Source organism: Anser brachyrhynchus (assembly GCF_964034855.1).
Source record: "Anser brachyrhynchus genome assembly, contig: SCAFFOLD_99, whole genome shotgun sequence".
In the NCBI taxonomy this organism is placed as follows: domain Eukaryota; kingdom Metazoa; phylum Chordata; class Aves; order Anseriformes; family Anatidae; genus Anser; species Anser brachyrhynchus.
This window is the reverse complement of record NW_027663619.1, coordinates 301,241-315,000: the sequence shown is the minus strand read 5'-3', so window position 1 is coordinate 315,000 and position 13,760 is coordinate 301,241.

Sequence of the window (13,760 nt, the reverse complement as noted above, 5' to 3'; positions counted from 1 at the left end):
GTTCCGGCCCTTTTCGGAACTTTTCGGGCCTTTTCGGACCTTTCCGGCGCTTTTCGATGCTTTTCGCGTGGACGGACCCACTCGGGAACCGCGCGACCGACCGACAGACGGATGCCTTCGGACGCGCGCGCGCGCGCGCGCGCCCGTCGGTGCCGGGCAGACCCCGACGCCGTTCTCGCGGCCGGCCCCGCTGCAGCGACCCCTACAGGTCGCCACGGGCTACGCAAACATGGCGACCGCGGCCGGGTAGACCTGGCGGCCGCGAGAGGACACGGGTACGTCAGGCGGCCGCGAGGGGGCGCGGGGGGGCCCGGTAGACCTGGCGGCCGCAGGAGAACACGGGGAGACTAGGCGGCCACAGGAGGACGCGGCACACCCGGCGACCGCAGGAGGACACCGGCAGACCCGCCGGCCGGGACCGAACGCCGTCGGTCGGTCTGCCTTCCTTCGCTTTTCGTACGGGCCGTTCCGGCCCTTTTCGGCCCTTTTCGGACCTTTTCGGACCTTTTCGGCCCTTTCCGGCGCTATTCGGTGCTTTTCGCGTGGACGGACCCACTCGGGAACCGCGCGACCGACCGACAGACGGATGCCTTTGGACGTGCGCGCGCGCGTCCGCCGGTGCCGGGCAGACCCCGACGCCGTTCTCGCGGCCGGCCCCGCTGCAGCGACCCCTACAGGTCGCCACGGGCTATGCAAACACGGCGACCGCATAGACCCGGCGGCCGCAGGAGGACACGGGGAGACTAGGCGGCCACAGGAGGACGCGGTACACCCGGCAACCGCAGGAGGACACCGGCAGACCCGCCGGCCGGGACCGAACGCCGTCGGTCGGTCTGCCTTCCTTCGCTTTTCGTACAGGCCGTTCCGGCCCTTTTCGGACCTTTTCGGGCCTTTTCGCACCTTTCCGGCACTTTTCGGTGCTTTTCGCCTGGGCGGACCCACTCGGGAATCGCTTGACCGACCGACCGACCGACCGACGGACGCCTTTGGACATGCGCGCGCATGCGTCCTTCGGCTTCCGGGTAGACCCGGACGCCGTTCTCGGCCAGGCGTTTGCCTCTGACGTCAGAGCGACGGGCGGCCCGAGGCAACCGGGGGCCGCGGCCGCGAGCTCGCCTTCTCGAACACCCGCCTCCCCGTAGCCCGGCTACCGGCCCCTATTCGCCTGGGGCGGGTTGGGCTGGGGGGGAGCGACTTTGCACCACGCTAAGCAACTACACGTTTCGTTTTCACAGCACTGTTTTGCTTCGATATGCTTCTCCTGCCACTGCTACGCGTTGCTTTTCCTGACCCTGCTTGACTCTGCTTTTCCTGATAAGGCTTTCTTTTCCTTCCGAGGCTTTCCTTCGTCTCGCATTTCTTCCCTTTGCACTGCCGACCGTACCCGGCATGAGGGCCCTGCGGTCTTTGCCCCGCAGACGCCGGGAACCGGCAGGAGGGCTGGCCGCCAGCTCCTTGCATTTGCTTCGCTTCTCTTTGTTTCTCCTTGCTTTGCTTTGCTTTGCTCTGCTCTTCCGGGCACGGTTTTGCTTTTCCTTCTCTGCGTTCCTCTGCTGTTCTCGCCCCTGCTTTGCTTTCCTTTGCCTCAGATTGCTTTGCCTCAGATTGCTTTGCTTTTTTGTTGTTGTTGTTGTTGTTTCTTTTTTTCTTCTTCTTCTTTTTTTTTTTTTTTGTTAATATAGATACATATTCATTTTATTGCTTTGTTTTATTTTTGGACCTTTTGGCTTTGGTTTTCCTGGCCGCGCTTTGCTTTGCCTGGCCCTGCTTGTCATTTCTTTTCATTATGCCGCATTCTTTTCCCTAGCAGGGCTTTGCTTTGCCTTGCTCGGCTTTCCTCTTCATTTCTCTGCTCTCCTGTGCTGCGCTAGGCTTCCTTTGCAGACCGTCCCGACGATTTTGCCGATGAGGCGATCGGTATATTTAGGAACGCATAAATCCTCAGACACACAGCTGGGCCTCCCCGCAGCCCGGACACTGTCCCCTCGCAACTCGAGGGTGGGGGCAGCAGGCCCGGCCACCCGACATGGTCAGTTCTGTGGCCCCAGCCGTGTGGCCTGCCGCTAGGCGGTCCCCACTGCTATTCGTCTGGGGACGGTGTTGGGTGAGGTTTTGAACGACGATCAGTAACTACATGATTCCCACAACTACATTGGATGGAAGGCAACAATCAATAAATAAATAAATAAATAAATAAAGATAAAACCAGGTAAAGCAAGACATGGTTCTTGCCCACTGTCACGGCGGACTATGAGGTGTCAGGGAGGCCGGGGAGCGGGCGAGCAGGGTACAGCCACCGTCCAAGTCTGGCCGCCAGCTCTACGCGGCATGAGGGCCCTGCGGTCTTTGCCCCGCAGACACTGGGAACCGGCAGGAGGGCTGGCCGCCAGCTCCTTCCATTTGCTTCGCTTCTCTTTCTTTTTCCTTGCTCTGCTTTGCTTTGCTCTGCTCTTCCGGGCACACTTTTGCTTTTCCTTCTCTACTTTGCTCTGCTTTTCTTGCCCCTGCTTTGCTTTGCTTTGCCTCAGATTGCTTTGCTTTGCTTTGTTTGCTCTGTCTTTCCTGGCACTGCTTTGCTTTTCCTTGTGCTACTTCACTTTGCTTTGCTCTGCCTTGCACTGCTTTGCCTTTCCTGGACATGCTTTACTTTGCTTTTCCTGGCCCTGCTTTGCTTGGTTTTTTTTTGCCTTTTTTTTTTTTTTTTTTTTTTTTTTTTTTTTTACTTTAGATATATATTCATTGCATTGCTTTGTTTTATTTCTGGACCTTTTTACTTTGGATTTCCTGGCCGCGCTTTGCTTTTCCTGACCCTGCATTTTCGGGCCATGCTTTCCTTTGTCTTGCTTCGCTTTGTATTCCTGGCACCTCTTGGTTTTACTTTCTCTGCTCTGCTTTGCTTTTCCTACCCCTGCTGTGCTTTGCCTCGCCTCAAACTGCTTTCGTTACTTTGCTCTACGTTTCCTGGCACTGCTGGGACTTTCCTTGTACAAGTTTGCACTGCTTCGCTTTGCCTTGCTCTGCGTTGCCTTTCCTGACCATGCTTTTTCAGGCCATGCTTTCCTTTGTTTTCCTTTGCTTCGTATTCCTGGCGCTTCTTGGTTTTACCTACTCTGCTCTGCTTTGCTTTTCCTACCCCTGCTGTGCTTTGCCTCGCCTCAAACTGCTTTCTTTACTTTGCTCTACGTTTCCTGGCCCTGCTGGGACTTTCCTTGTACGAGTTTGCAATGCTTTGCTTTGCCTTGCTCTGCTTTGCCTTTCCTGGCCATGCTTTTTCAGGCCACGCTTTCCTTTGTCTTGCTTTGCTTCGTATTCCTGGCACCTCTTGGTTTTACTTTCTCTGCTCTGCTTTGCTTTTCCTACCCCTGCTCTGCTTTGCCTCGCCTCCAACTGGTTTCTTTACTTTGCTCTACGTTTCCTGGCACTGCTGGGACTTTCCTTGTACGAGTTTGCACTGCTTCGCTTTGCCTTGCTCTGCGTTGCCTTTCCTGACCATGCTTTTTCAGGCCATGCTTTCCTTTGTTTTGCTTCGCTTTGTATTCCTGCCACGGCTTTGCTTTACCTTCTCTGCTCTGCTTTGCTTTTCCTACCCCTGCTCTGCTTAGCCTCGCCTCAAACTGCTTTCTTTACTTTGCTCTACGTTTCCTGGCACTGCTGGGACTTTCCTTGTACGAGTTTGCACTGCTTTGCTTTGCCTTGCTCTGCGTTGCCTTTCCTGGCCGTGCTTTTTCCGGCCACGCTTTCCTTTGTTTTGCTTTGCTTTTTATTCCAGGCACCTCTTGGTTTTACTTTCTCTGCTCTGCTCTGCTTTTCCTACCCCTGCTGTGCTTTGCCTTGCCTCCTCAAACTGCTTTCTTTCTTTTGCTCTACATTTCCTGGCACTGCTTTGCTTTTCCTTGTGCTACTTCACTTTGCTTTGCTCTGCCTTGCACTGCTTTGCCTTTCCTGGACACGCTTTACTTTGCTTTTCCTGGCCATGCTTTGCTTGGTTTTTTTTTTGCCCTTTTTTTTTTTTTTTTTTTTTTTTTTTTTTTTTTACTTTAGATATATATTCATTGCATTGCTTTGTTTTATTTCTGGACCTTTTTACTTTGGTTTTCCTGGCCGCGCTTTGCTTTTCCTGACCCTGCATTTTCGGGCCATGCTTTCCTTTGTCTTGCTTCGCTTTGTATTCCTGGCACCTCTTGGTTTTACTTTCTCTGCTCTGCTTTGCTTTTCCTACCCCTGCTGTGCTTTGCCTCGCCTCAAACTGCTTTCGTTACTTTGCTCTACGTTTCCTGGCACTGCTGGGACTTTCCTTGTACAAGTTTGCACTGCTTCGCTTTGCCTTGCTCTGCGTTGCCTTTCCTGACCATGCTTTTTCAGGCCATGCTTTCCTTTGTTTTCCTTCGCTTTGTATTCCTGCCAAGGCTTTGCTTTACCTTCTCTGCTCTGCTTTGCTTTTCCTACCCCTGCTCTGCTTAGCCTCGCCTCCAACTGCTTTCTTTACTTTGCTCTACGTTTCCTGGCACTGCTGGGACTTTCCTTGTACAAGTTTGCACTGCTTTGCTTTGCCTTGCTCGGCTTTCCTCTTCATTGCTCTGCTGTCCTGTGTTGCTCTAGGCTTCCTTTGCAGACCGTCCCGACGATTTTGCCAATGAGGCTATCGGTATATTTAGGAACGCATAAACCCTCAGACACACAGCTGGGCCTCCCCGCAGCCCGGACACTGTCCCCTTGCAACTCGAGGGTGGGGGCAGCAGGCCCGGCCACCCGACATGGTCAGTTCTGTGGCCCCAGCCGTGTGGCCTGCCGCTAGGCGGTCCCCACTGCTCCCCGTCTGGGGACGGTGTTGGGTGAGGTTTTGAACGACGATCAGTAACTACATGATTCCCACAACTACAGTGGATGGAAGGCAACAATCAATAAATAAATAAATAAATAAATAAATAAATAAAGATAAAACCAGGTAAAGCAAGACATGGTTCTTGCCCGCTGTCACGGCGGACTATGAGGTGTCAGGGAGGCCGGGGAGCGGGCGAGCAGGGTACAGCCACCGTCCGAGTCTGGCCGCCAGCTCTACCCGGCATGAGGGCCCTGCGGTCTTTGCCCCGCAGACACTGGGAACCGGCAGGAGGGCTGGCCGCCAGCTCCTTACATTTGCTTCGCTTCTCTTTGTTTTTCCTTGCTCTGCTTTGCTTTGCTCTGCTCTGCTCTTCCGGGCACACTTTTGCTTTTCCTTCTCTACTTTCCTCTGCTGTTCTTGCCCCTGCTTTGCTCTGCTTTGCCTCAGATTGCTTTGCTTTGCTTTGTTTGCTTTGTCTTTCCTGGCAATGCTTTGCTTTTCCTCGTGCTACTTTGCTTTGCTTTGCTTTGCCTTGCTCTGCTTTGCCTCCACTGGCCATGTTTTCTTTTGCTTTTTCAGGCCACGCTTTCTTTTGTCTTGCTTTGCTTCGCTTCGTATTCCTGGCACCTCTTGGTTTTACCTTCTCTGCTCTGCTTTGCTTTTCCTACCCCTGCTGTGCTTTGCCTTGCCTCCTCAAACTGCTTTTGTAACTTTGCTCTACCTTTCCTGGCACTGCTGGGACTTTCCTTGTACGAGTTTGCACTGCTTTGCTTTGCCTTGCTCTGCGTTGCCTTTCCTGGCCATGCTTTTTCAGGCCATGCTTTCCTTTGTTTTCCTTTGCTTCGTATGCCTGTCACCTCTTGGTTTTACTTTCTCTGCTCTGCTTTGCTTTTCCTACCCCTGCTCTGCTTTGCCTCGCCTCAAACTGCTTTCTTTACTTTGCTCTACGTTTCCTGGCACTGCTGGGACTTTCCTTGTACGAGTTTGCACTGCTTTGCTTTGCCTTGCTCTGCGTTGCCTTTCCTGGCCATGCTTTTTCAGGCCATGCTTTCCTTTGTTTTCCTTTGCTTCGTATTCCTGGCACCTCTTGGTTTTACCTTCTCTGCTCTGCTTTGCTTTTCCTACCCCTGCTGTGCTTTGCCTCGCCTCAAACTGCTTTCTTTACTTTGCTCTACGTTTCCTGGCACTGCTGGGACTTTCCTTGTACGAGTTCGCACTGCTTTGCTTTGCCTTGCTCTGCTTTGCCTTTCCTGGCCATGCTTTTTCAGGCCATGCTTTCCTTTGTTTTGCTTTGCTTTGTATTCCTGGCACTGCTTTCCTTTTCCTTCTCTACGTTGCTTTCTTTTCCTACCCCTGCTGTGCTTTGCCTTGCCTCCTCAAACTGCTTTCTTTCTTTTGCTCTACATTTCCTGGCACTGCTTTGCTTTTCCTTGTGCTACTTTCCTTTCCTTTGCTCTGCCTTGCACTGCTTTGCCTTTCCTGGACACGCTTTACTTTGCTTTTCCTGGCCCTGCTTTGCTTGTTGGTTTTTTTTGCCTTTTTTTTTTATTTTTTATTTTCTTTTTTTAATTTAGATACATATTCATTGCATTGCTTTGTTTTATTTTTGGACCTTTTGGCTTTGGTTTTCCTCGCCGCGCTTTGCTTCTCCTGGCCATGCTTTTTCAGGCCACCCTTTCCTTTGTCTTGCTCTGCTTTTATTCCTGGCACATCTTGGTTTTACTTTCTCTGCTCTGCTTTGCTTTTCCTACCCCTGCTGTGCTTTGCCTCGCCTCAAACTGCTTTCTTTACTTTGCTCTACGGTTCCTGGCACTGCTGGGACATTCCTTGTACCAGTTTGCACTGCTTTGCTTTGCCTTGCTCGGCTTTCCTCTTCATTGCTCTGCTCTCCTGTGCTGCGCTAGGCTTCCTTTGCAGACCGTCCCGACGATTTTGCCGATGAGGCGATCGGTATATTTAGGAACGCATAAACCCTCAGACACACAGCTGGGCCTCCCCGCAGCCCGGACACTGTCCCCTCGCAACTCGAGGGTGGGGGCACCAGGCCCGGCCACCCGACATGGTCAGTTCTGTGGCCCCAGCCGTGTGGCCTGCCGCTAGGCGGTCCCCACTGCTATTCGTCTGGGGACGGCGTTGGGTGAGGTTTTCAACGACGGTAAGTAACTACATGATTCCCACAACTACATTGGATGGAAGGCAACAATAAATAAATAAATAAAGAAAGAAATAAAGATAAAACCAGGTAAAGCAAGACATGCTTCTTGCCCGCTGTCACGGCGGACTATGAGGTGTCAGGGAGGCCGGGGAGCGGGCGAGCAGGGTACAGCCACCGTCCAAGTCTGGCCGCCAGCTCTACCCGGCATGAGGGCCCTGCGGTCTTTGCCCCGCAGACACTGGGAACCGGCAGGAGGGCTGGCCGCCAGCTCCTTCCATTTGCTTCGCTTCTCTTTCTTTTTCCTTGCTCTGCTTTGCTCTGCTCTGCTCTGCTCTTCCGGGCACACTTTTGCTTTTCCTTCTCTACTTTCCTCTGCTGTTCCTGCCCCTGCTTTGCTCTGCTTTGCCTCAGATTGCTTTGCTTTGCTTTGTTTGCTTTGTCTTTCCTGGCAATGCTTTGCTTTTCCTCGTGCTACTTCGCTTTGCTTTGCTTTGCTTTGCCTTGCTCTAGTTTACCTCCAATGGCCATGTTTTCTTTTGCTTTTTCAGGCCACGCTTTCCTTTGTTTTGCTTTGCTTTGTATTCCTGCCACGGCTTTGCTTTACCTTCTCTGCTCTGCTTTGCTTTTCCTACCCCTGCTGTGCTTTGCCTTGCCTCCTCAAACTGCTTTCGTTACTTTGCTCTACCTTTCCTGGCACTGCTGGGACTTTCCTTGTACGAGTTTGCACTGCTTTGCTTTGCCTTGCTCGGCTTTCCTCTTCATTGCTCTGCTGTCCTGTGTTGCGCTAGGCTTCCTTTGCAGACTGTCCCGCCAATTTTGCCAATGAGGCTATCGGTATATTTAGGAACGCATAAACCCTCGGACACACAGCTGGGCCTCCCCGCAGCCCGGACACTGTCCCCTCGCAACTCGAGGGTGGGGGCAGCAGGCCCGGCCACCCGACATGGTCAGTCCTGTGGCCCCAGCCGTGTGGCCTGCCGCTAGGCGGTCCCCACTGCTCCCCGTCTGGGGACGGTGTTGGGTGAGGTTTTGAACGACGATCAGTAAATACATGATTCCCACAACTACAGTGGATGGAAGGCAAGAATAAATAAATAAATAAATGCAGGGAAAAAAAAAAAAAAAACAGGTAAAGCAAGACATGGTTCTTGCCCGCTGTCACGGCGGACTATGAGGGTTCAGGGAGGCCGGGGAGCGGGCGAGCAGGGTACAGCCACCGTCCGAGTCTGGCCGCCAGCTCTACCCGGCATGAGGGCCCTGCGGTCTTTGCCCCGCAGACACTGGGAACCGGCAGGAGGGCTGGCCGCCAGCTCCTTACATTTGCTTCGCTTCTCTTTCTTTTTCCTTGCTCTGCTTTGCTTTGCTCTGCTCTGCTCTTCCGGGCACACTTTTGCTTTTCCTTCTCTACTTTCCTCTGCTGTTCTTGCCCCTGCTTTGCTTTGCTTTGCCTCAGATTGCTTTTCTTTGCTTTGTTTGCTCTGTCTTTCCTGGCAATGCTTTGCTTTTCCTCGTGCTACTTCGCTTTGCTTTGCTTTGCCTTGCTCTGCTTTGCCTCCACTGGCCATGTTTTCTTTTGCTTTTTCAGGCCACGCTTTACTTTGTCTTGCTTCGCTTTGTATTCCTGCCACGGCTTTGCTTTACCTTCTCTGCTCTGCTCTGCTTTGCTTTTCCTACCCCTGCTGTGCTTTGCCTTGCTTCCTCAAACTGCTTTCTTCCTTTTGCTCTACATTTCCTGGCACTGCTTTCCTTTTCCTTGTGCTACTTCACTTTGCTTTGCTCTGCCTTGCACTGCTTTGCCTTTCCTGGACACGCTTTACTTTGCTTTTCCTGGCCCTGCTTTGCTTTTTTTTTTTGCCTTTTTTTTTTTTTTTTTTTTACTTTAGATATATATTCATTGCATTGCTTTGTTTTATTTCTGGACCTTTTTACTTTGGTTTTCCTGGCCGCGCTTTGCTTTTCCTGGCCCTGCTTTTTCAGGCCATGCTTTCCTTTGTCTTACTTTGCTTCGTATTCCTGGCACCTCTTGGTTTTACTTTCTCTGCTCTGCTCTGCTTTTCCTACCCCTGCTGTGCTTTGCCTCGCCTCAAACTGCTTTCGTAACTTTGCTCTACGTTTCCTGGCACTGCTGGGACTTTCCTTGTACAAGTTTGCACTGCTTTGCTTTGCCTTGCTCTGCTTTGCCTTTCCGGGACATGCTTTTTCAGGCCACGCTTTCCTTTGTCTTGCTCTGCTTTTATTCCTGGCACTTCTTGGTTTTACTTTCTCTGCTCTGCTCTGCTTTTCCTACCCCTGCAGTGCTTTGCCTTGCCTCAATCTGCTTTCCTTACTTCGCTCTACGTTTCCTGGCACTGCTGGGACTTTCCTTGTACGAGTTTGCACTGCTTCGCTTTGCCTTGCTCTGCTTTGCCTTTCCGGGCCATGCTTTTTCAGGCCACGCTTTCCTTTGTCTTGCTTCGCTTCGTATACCTGACACCTCTTGGTTTTACTTTCTCTGCTCTGCTCTGCTTTTCCTACCCCTGCTGTGCTTTGCCTCGCCTCAAACTGCTTTCTTTACTTTGCTCTACGTTACCTGGCACTGCTGGGACTTTCCTTGTACAAGTTTGCACTGCTTTGCTTTGCCTTGCTCGGCTTTCCTCTTCATTTCTCTGCTCTCCTGTGCTGCGCTAGGCTTCCTTTGCAGACCGTCCCGACGATTTTGCCGATGAGGCGATCGGTATATTTCGGAACGCATAAACCCTCAGACACACAGCTGGGCCTCCCCGCAGCCCGGACACTGTCCCCTCGCAACTCGAGGGTGGGGGCACCAGGCCCGGCCACCCGACATGGTCAGTTCTGTGGCCCCAGCCGTGTGGCCTGCCGCTAGGCGGTCCCCACTGCTGCCCGTCTGGGGACGGTGTTGGGTGAGGTTTTGAACGACAATCAGTAACTACATGATTCCCACAACTACATTGGATGGAAGGCAACAATAAATAAATAAATAAATAAATAAAGATAAAACCAGGTAAAGCAAGACATGGTTCTTGCCCACTGTCACGGCGGACTATGAGGTGTCAGGGAGGCCGGGGAGCGGGCGAGCAGGGTACAGCCACCATCCGAGTCTGGCCGCCAGCTCTACCCGGCATGAGGGCCCTGCGGTCTTTGCCCCGCAGACACTGGGAACCGGCAGGAGGGCTGGCCGCCAGCTCCTTCCATTTGCTTCGCTTCTCTTTCTTTTTCCTTCCTCTGCTTTGCTTTGCTCTGCTCTTCCGGGCACACTTTTGCTTTTCCTTCTCTACTTTGCTCTGCTTTTCTTGCCCCTGCTTTGCTTTGCTTTGCCTCAGATTGCTTTGCTTTGCTTTGTTTGCTCTGTCTTTCCTGGCACTGCTTTGCTTTTCCTTGTGCTACTTCACTTTGCTTTGCTCTGCCTTGCACTGCTTTGCCTTTCCTGGCCATGCTTTTTCAGGCCACGCTTTCCTTTGTCTTGCTTCGCTTCGTATTCCTGGCACCTCTTGGTTTTACTTTCTCTGCTCTGCTTTGCTTTTCCTACCCCTGCTCTGCTTTGCCTCGCCTCCAACTGGTTTCTTTACTTTGCTCTACGTTTCCTGGCACTGCTGGGACTTTCCTTGTACGAGTTTGCACTGCTTCGCTTTGCCTTGCTCTGCGTTGCCTTTCCTGACCATGCTTTTTCAGGCCATGCTTTCCTTTGTTTTGCTTCGCTTTGTTTTCCTGCCACGGCTTTGCTTTACCTTCTCTGCTCTGCTTTGCTTTTCCTACCCCTGCTGTGCTTTGCCTCGCCTCCAACTGCTTTCTTTACTCTGCTCTACGTTTCCTGGCACTGCTGGGACTTTCCTTGTACCAGTTTGCACTGCTTTGCTTTGCCTTGCTCGGCTTTCCTCTTCATTTCTCTGCTCTCCTGTGCTGCGCTAGGCTTCCTTTGCAGACCGTCCCGACGATTTTGCCGATGAGGCGATCGGTATATTTCGGAACGCATAAACCCTCAGACACACAGCTGGGCCTCCCCGCAGCCCGGACACTGTCCCCTCGCAACTTGAGGGTGGGGGCAGCAGGCCCGGCCACCCGACATGGTCAGTTCTGTGGCCTCAGCCGTGTGGCCTGCCGCTAGGCGGGCCCCACTGCTATTCGTCTGGGGACGGCGTTGGGTGAGGTTTTCAACGACGGTAAGTAACTACATGATTCCCACAACTACATTGGATGGAAGGCAACAATAAATAAATAAAGAAAGAAAGAAATAAAGATAAAACCAGGTAAAGCAAGACATGCTTCTTGCCCGCTGTCACGGCGGACTATGAGGTGTCAGGGAGGCCGGGGAGCGGGCGAGCAGGGTACAGCCACCGTCCGAGTCTGGCCGCCAGCTCTACCCGGCATGAGGGCCCTGCGGTCTTTGCCCAGCAGACACTGGGAACCGGCAGGAGGGCTGGCCGCCAGCTCCTTACATTTGCTTCGCTTCTCTTTCTTTTTCCTTGCTCTGCTTTGCTTTGCTCTGCTCTGCTCTTCCGGGCACACTTTTGCTTTTCCTTCTCTACTTTCCTCTGCTGTTCCTGCCCCTGCTTTGCTTTGCTTTGCCTCAGATTGCTTTGCTTTGCTTTGTTTGCTTTGTCTTTCCTGGCAATGCTTTGCTTTTCCTCGTGCTACTTCGCTTTGCTTTGCTTTGCTTTGCCTTGCTCTAGTTTGCCTCCACTGGCCATGTTTTCTTTTGCTTTTTCAGGCCACGCTTTCCTTTGTTTTGCTTTGCTTTGTATTCCTGCCACGGCTTTGCTTTACCTTCTCTGCTCTGCTTTGCTTTTCCTACCCCTGCTGTGCTTTGCCTTGCCTCAAACTGCTTTCCTTACTTTGCTCTACGTTTCCTGGCACTGCTGGGACTTTCCTTGTACGAGTTTGCGCTGCTTTGCTTTGCCTTGCTCTGCGTTGCCTTTCCTGGCCATGCTTTTTCAGGCCATGCTTTCCTTTGTTTTCCTTTGCTTCGTATTCCTGGCGCCTCTTGGTTTTACCTTCTCTGCTCTGCTTTGCTTTTCCTACCCCCGCTGTGCTTTGCCTTGCCTCAAACTGCTTTCTTTACTTTGCTCTACCTTTCCTGGCACTGGTGGGTCTTTCCTTGTTCGAGTTTGCACTGCTTTGCTTTGCCTTGCTCTGCTTTGCCTCCACTGGCCGTGCTTTCTTTTGCTTTTTCAGGCCACGCTTTCCTTTGTCTTGCTTCGCTTCGCTTTGTATTCCTGGCACCTCTAGGTTTTACTTTCTCTGCTCTGCTTTGCCTTGCCTCCAACTGCTTTCGTTACTTTGCTCTACCTTTCCTGGCCCTGCTGGGACTTTCCTTGTACGAGTTTGCACTGCTTTGCTTTGCCTTGCTCTGCTTTGCCTTTCCTGGCCGTGCTTTTTCAGGCCACGCTTTCCTTTGTTTTGCTTTGCTTTTTATTCCAGGCACCTCTTGGTTTTACTTTCTCTGCTCTGCTCTGTTTTTCCTACCCCTGCTGTGCTTTGCCTTGCCTCCTCAAACTGCTTTCTTTCTTTTGCTCTACATTTCCTGGCCCTGCTTTGCTTTTCCTTGTGCTACTTTCCTTTGCTTTGCTCTGCCTTGCACCGCTTTGCCTTTCCTGGACACGCTTTACTTTGCTTTTCCTGGCCCTGCTTTGCTTGGTCTTTTTTTTGCGTTTTTTTGTTTTGTTTGTTTGTTTGTTTGTTTGTTTTATTTTAATATAGATACATTTTCATTGCATTGCTTTGTTTTATTTTTGGACCTTTTTGCTTTGGTTTTCCTTGCCACGCTTTGCTTTTCCTGGCCATGCTTTTTCAGGCCACGCTTTCCTTTGTTTTGCTTTGCTTCGTATTCCTGGCACCTCTTGGTTTTACTTTCTCTGCTCTGCTCTGCTTTTCCTACCCCTGCTGTGCTTTGCCTCGCCTCAAACTGCTTTCGTTACTTTGCTCTACGTTTCCTGGCACTGCTGGGACTTTCCTTGTACGAGTTTGCACTGCTTTGCTTTGCCTTGCTCGGCTTTCCTCTTCATTGCTCTGCTGTCCTGTGTTGCGCTAGGCTTCCTTTGCAGACTGTCCCGACGATTTTGCCAATGAGGCTATCGGTATATTTCGGAACGCATAAACCCTCAGACACACAGCTGGGCCTCCCCGCAGCCCGGACACTGTCCCCTCGCAACTCGAGGGTGGGGGCAGCAGGCCCGGCCACCCGACATGGTCAGTTCTGTGGCCCCAGCCGTGTGGCCTGCCGCTACGCGGTCCCCACTGCTCCCCGTCTGGGGACGGCGTTGGGTGAGGTTTTGAACGACGATCAGTAAATACCCACAACTACAGTGGATGGAAGGCAAGAATAAATAAATAAATAAATGCAGGGAAAAAAGAAAAAAGGAAAAAAAAAAACAGGTAAAGCAAGACATGGTTCTTGCCCACTGTCACGGCGCACTATGAGGGTTCAGGGAGGCCGGGGAGCGGGCGAGCAGGGTACAGCCACCGTCTGAGTCTGGCCGCCAGCTCTACCCGGCATGAGGGCCCTGCGGTCTTTGCCCCGCAGACACTGGGAACCGGCAGGAGGGCTGGCCGCCAGCTCCTTACATTTGCTTCGCTTCTCTTTCTTTTTCCTTGCTCTGCTTTGCTTTGCTCTGCTCTTCCGGGCACAGTTTTGCTTTTCCTTCTCTGCTTTCCTCTGCTGTTCTTGCCTCTGCTTTGCTTTCCTTTGCCTCAGATTGCTTTGCCTCAGATTACTTTTCTTTTTTTTTGTTGTTGTTGTTTATTTTTTTTTCTTTTTTTTTTTTTGTTAATATAGATACTTATTCATTT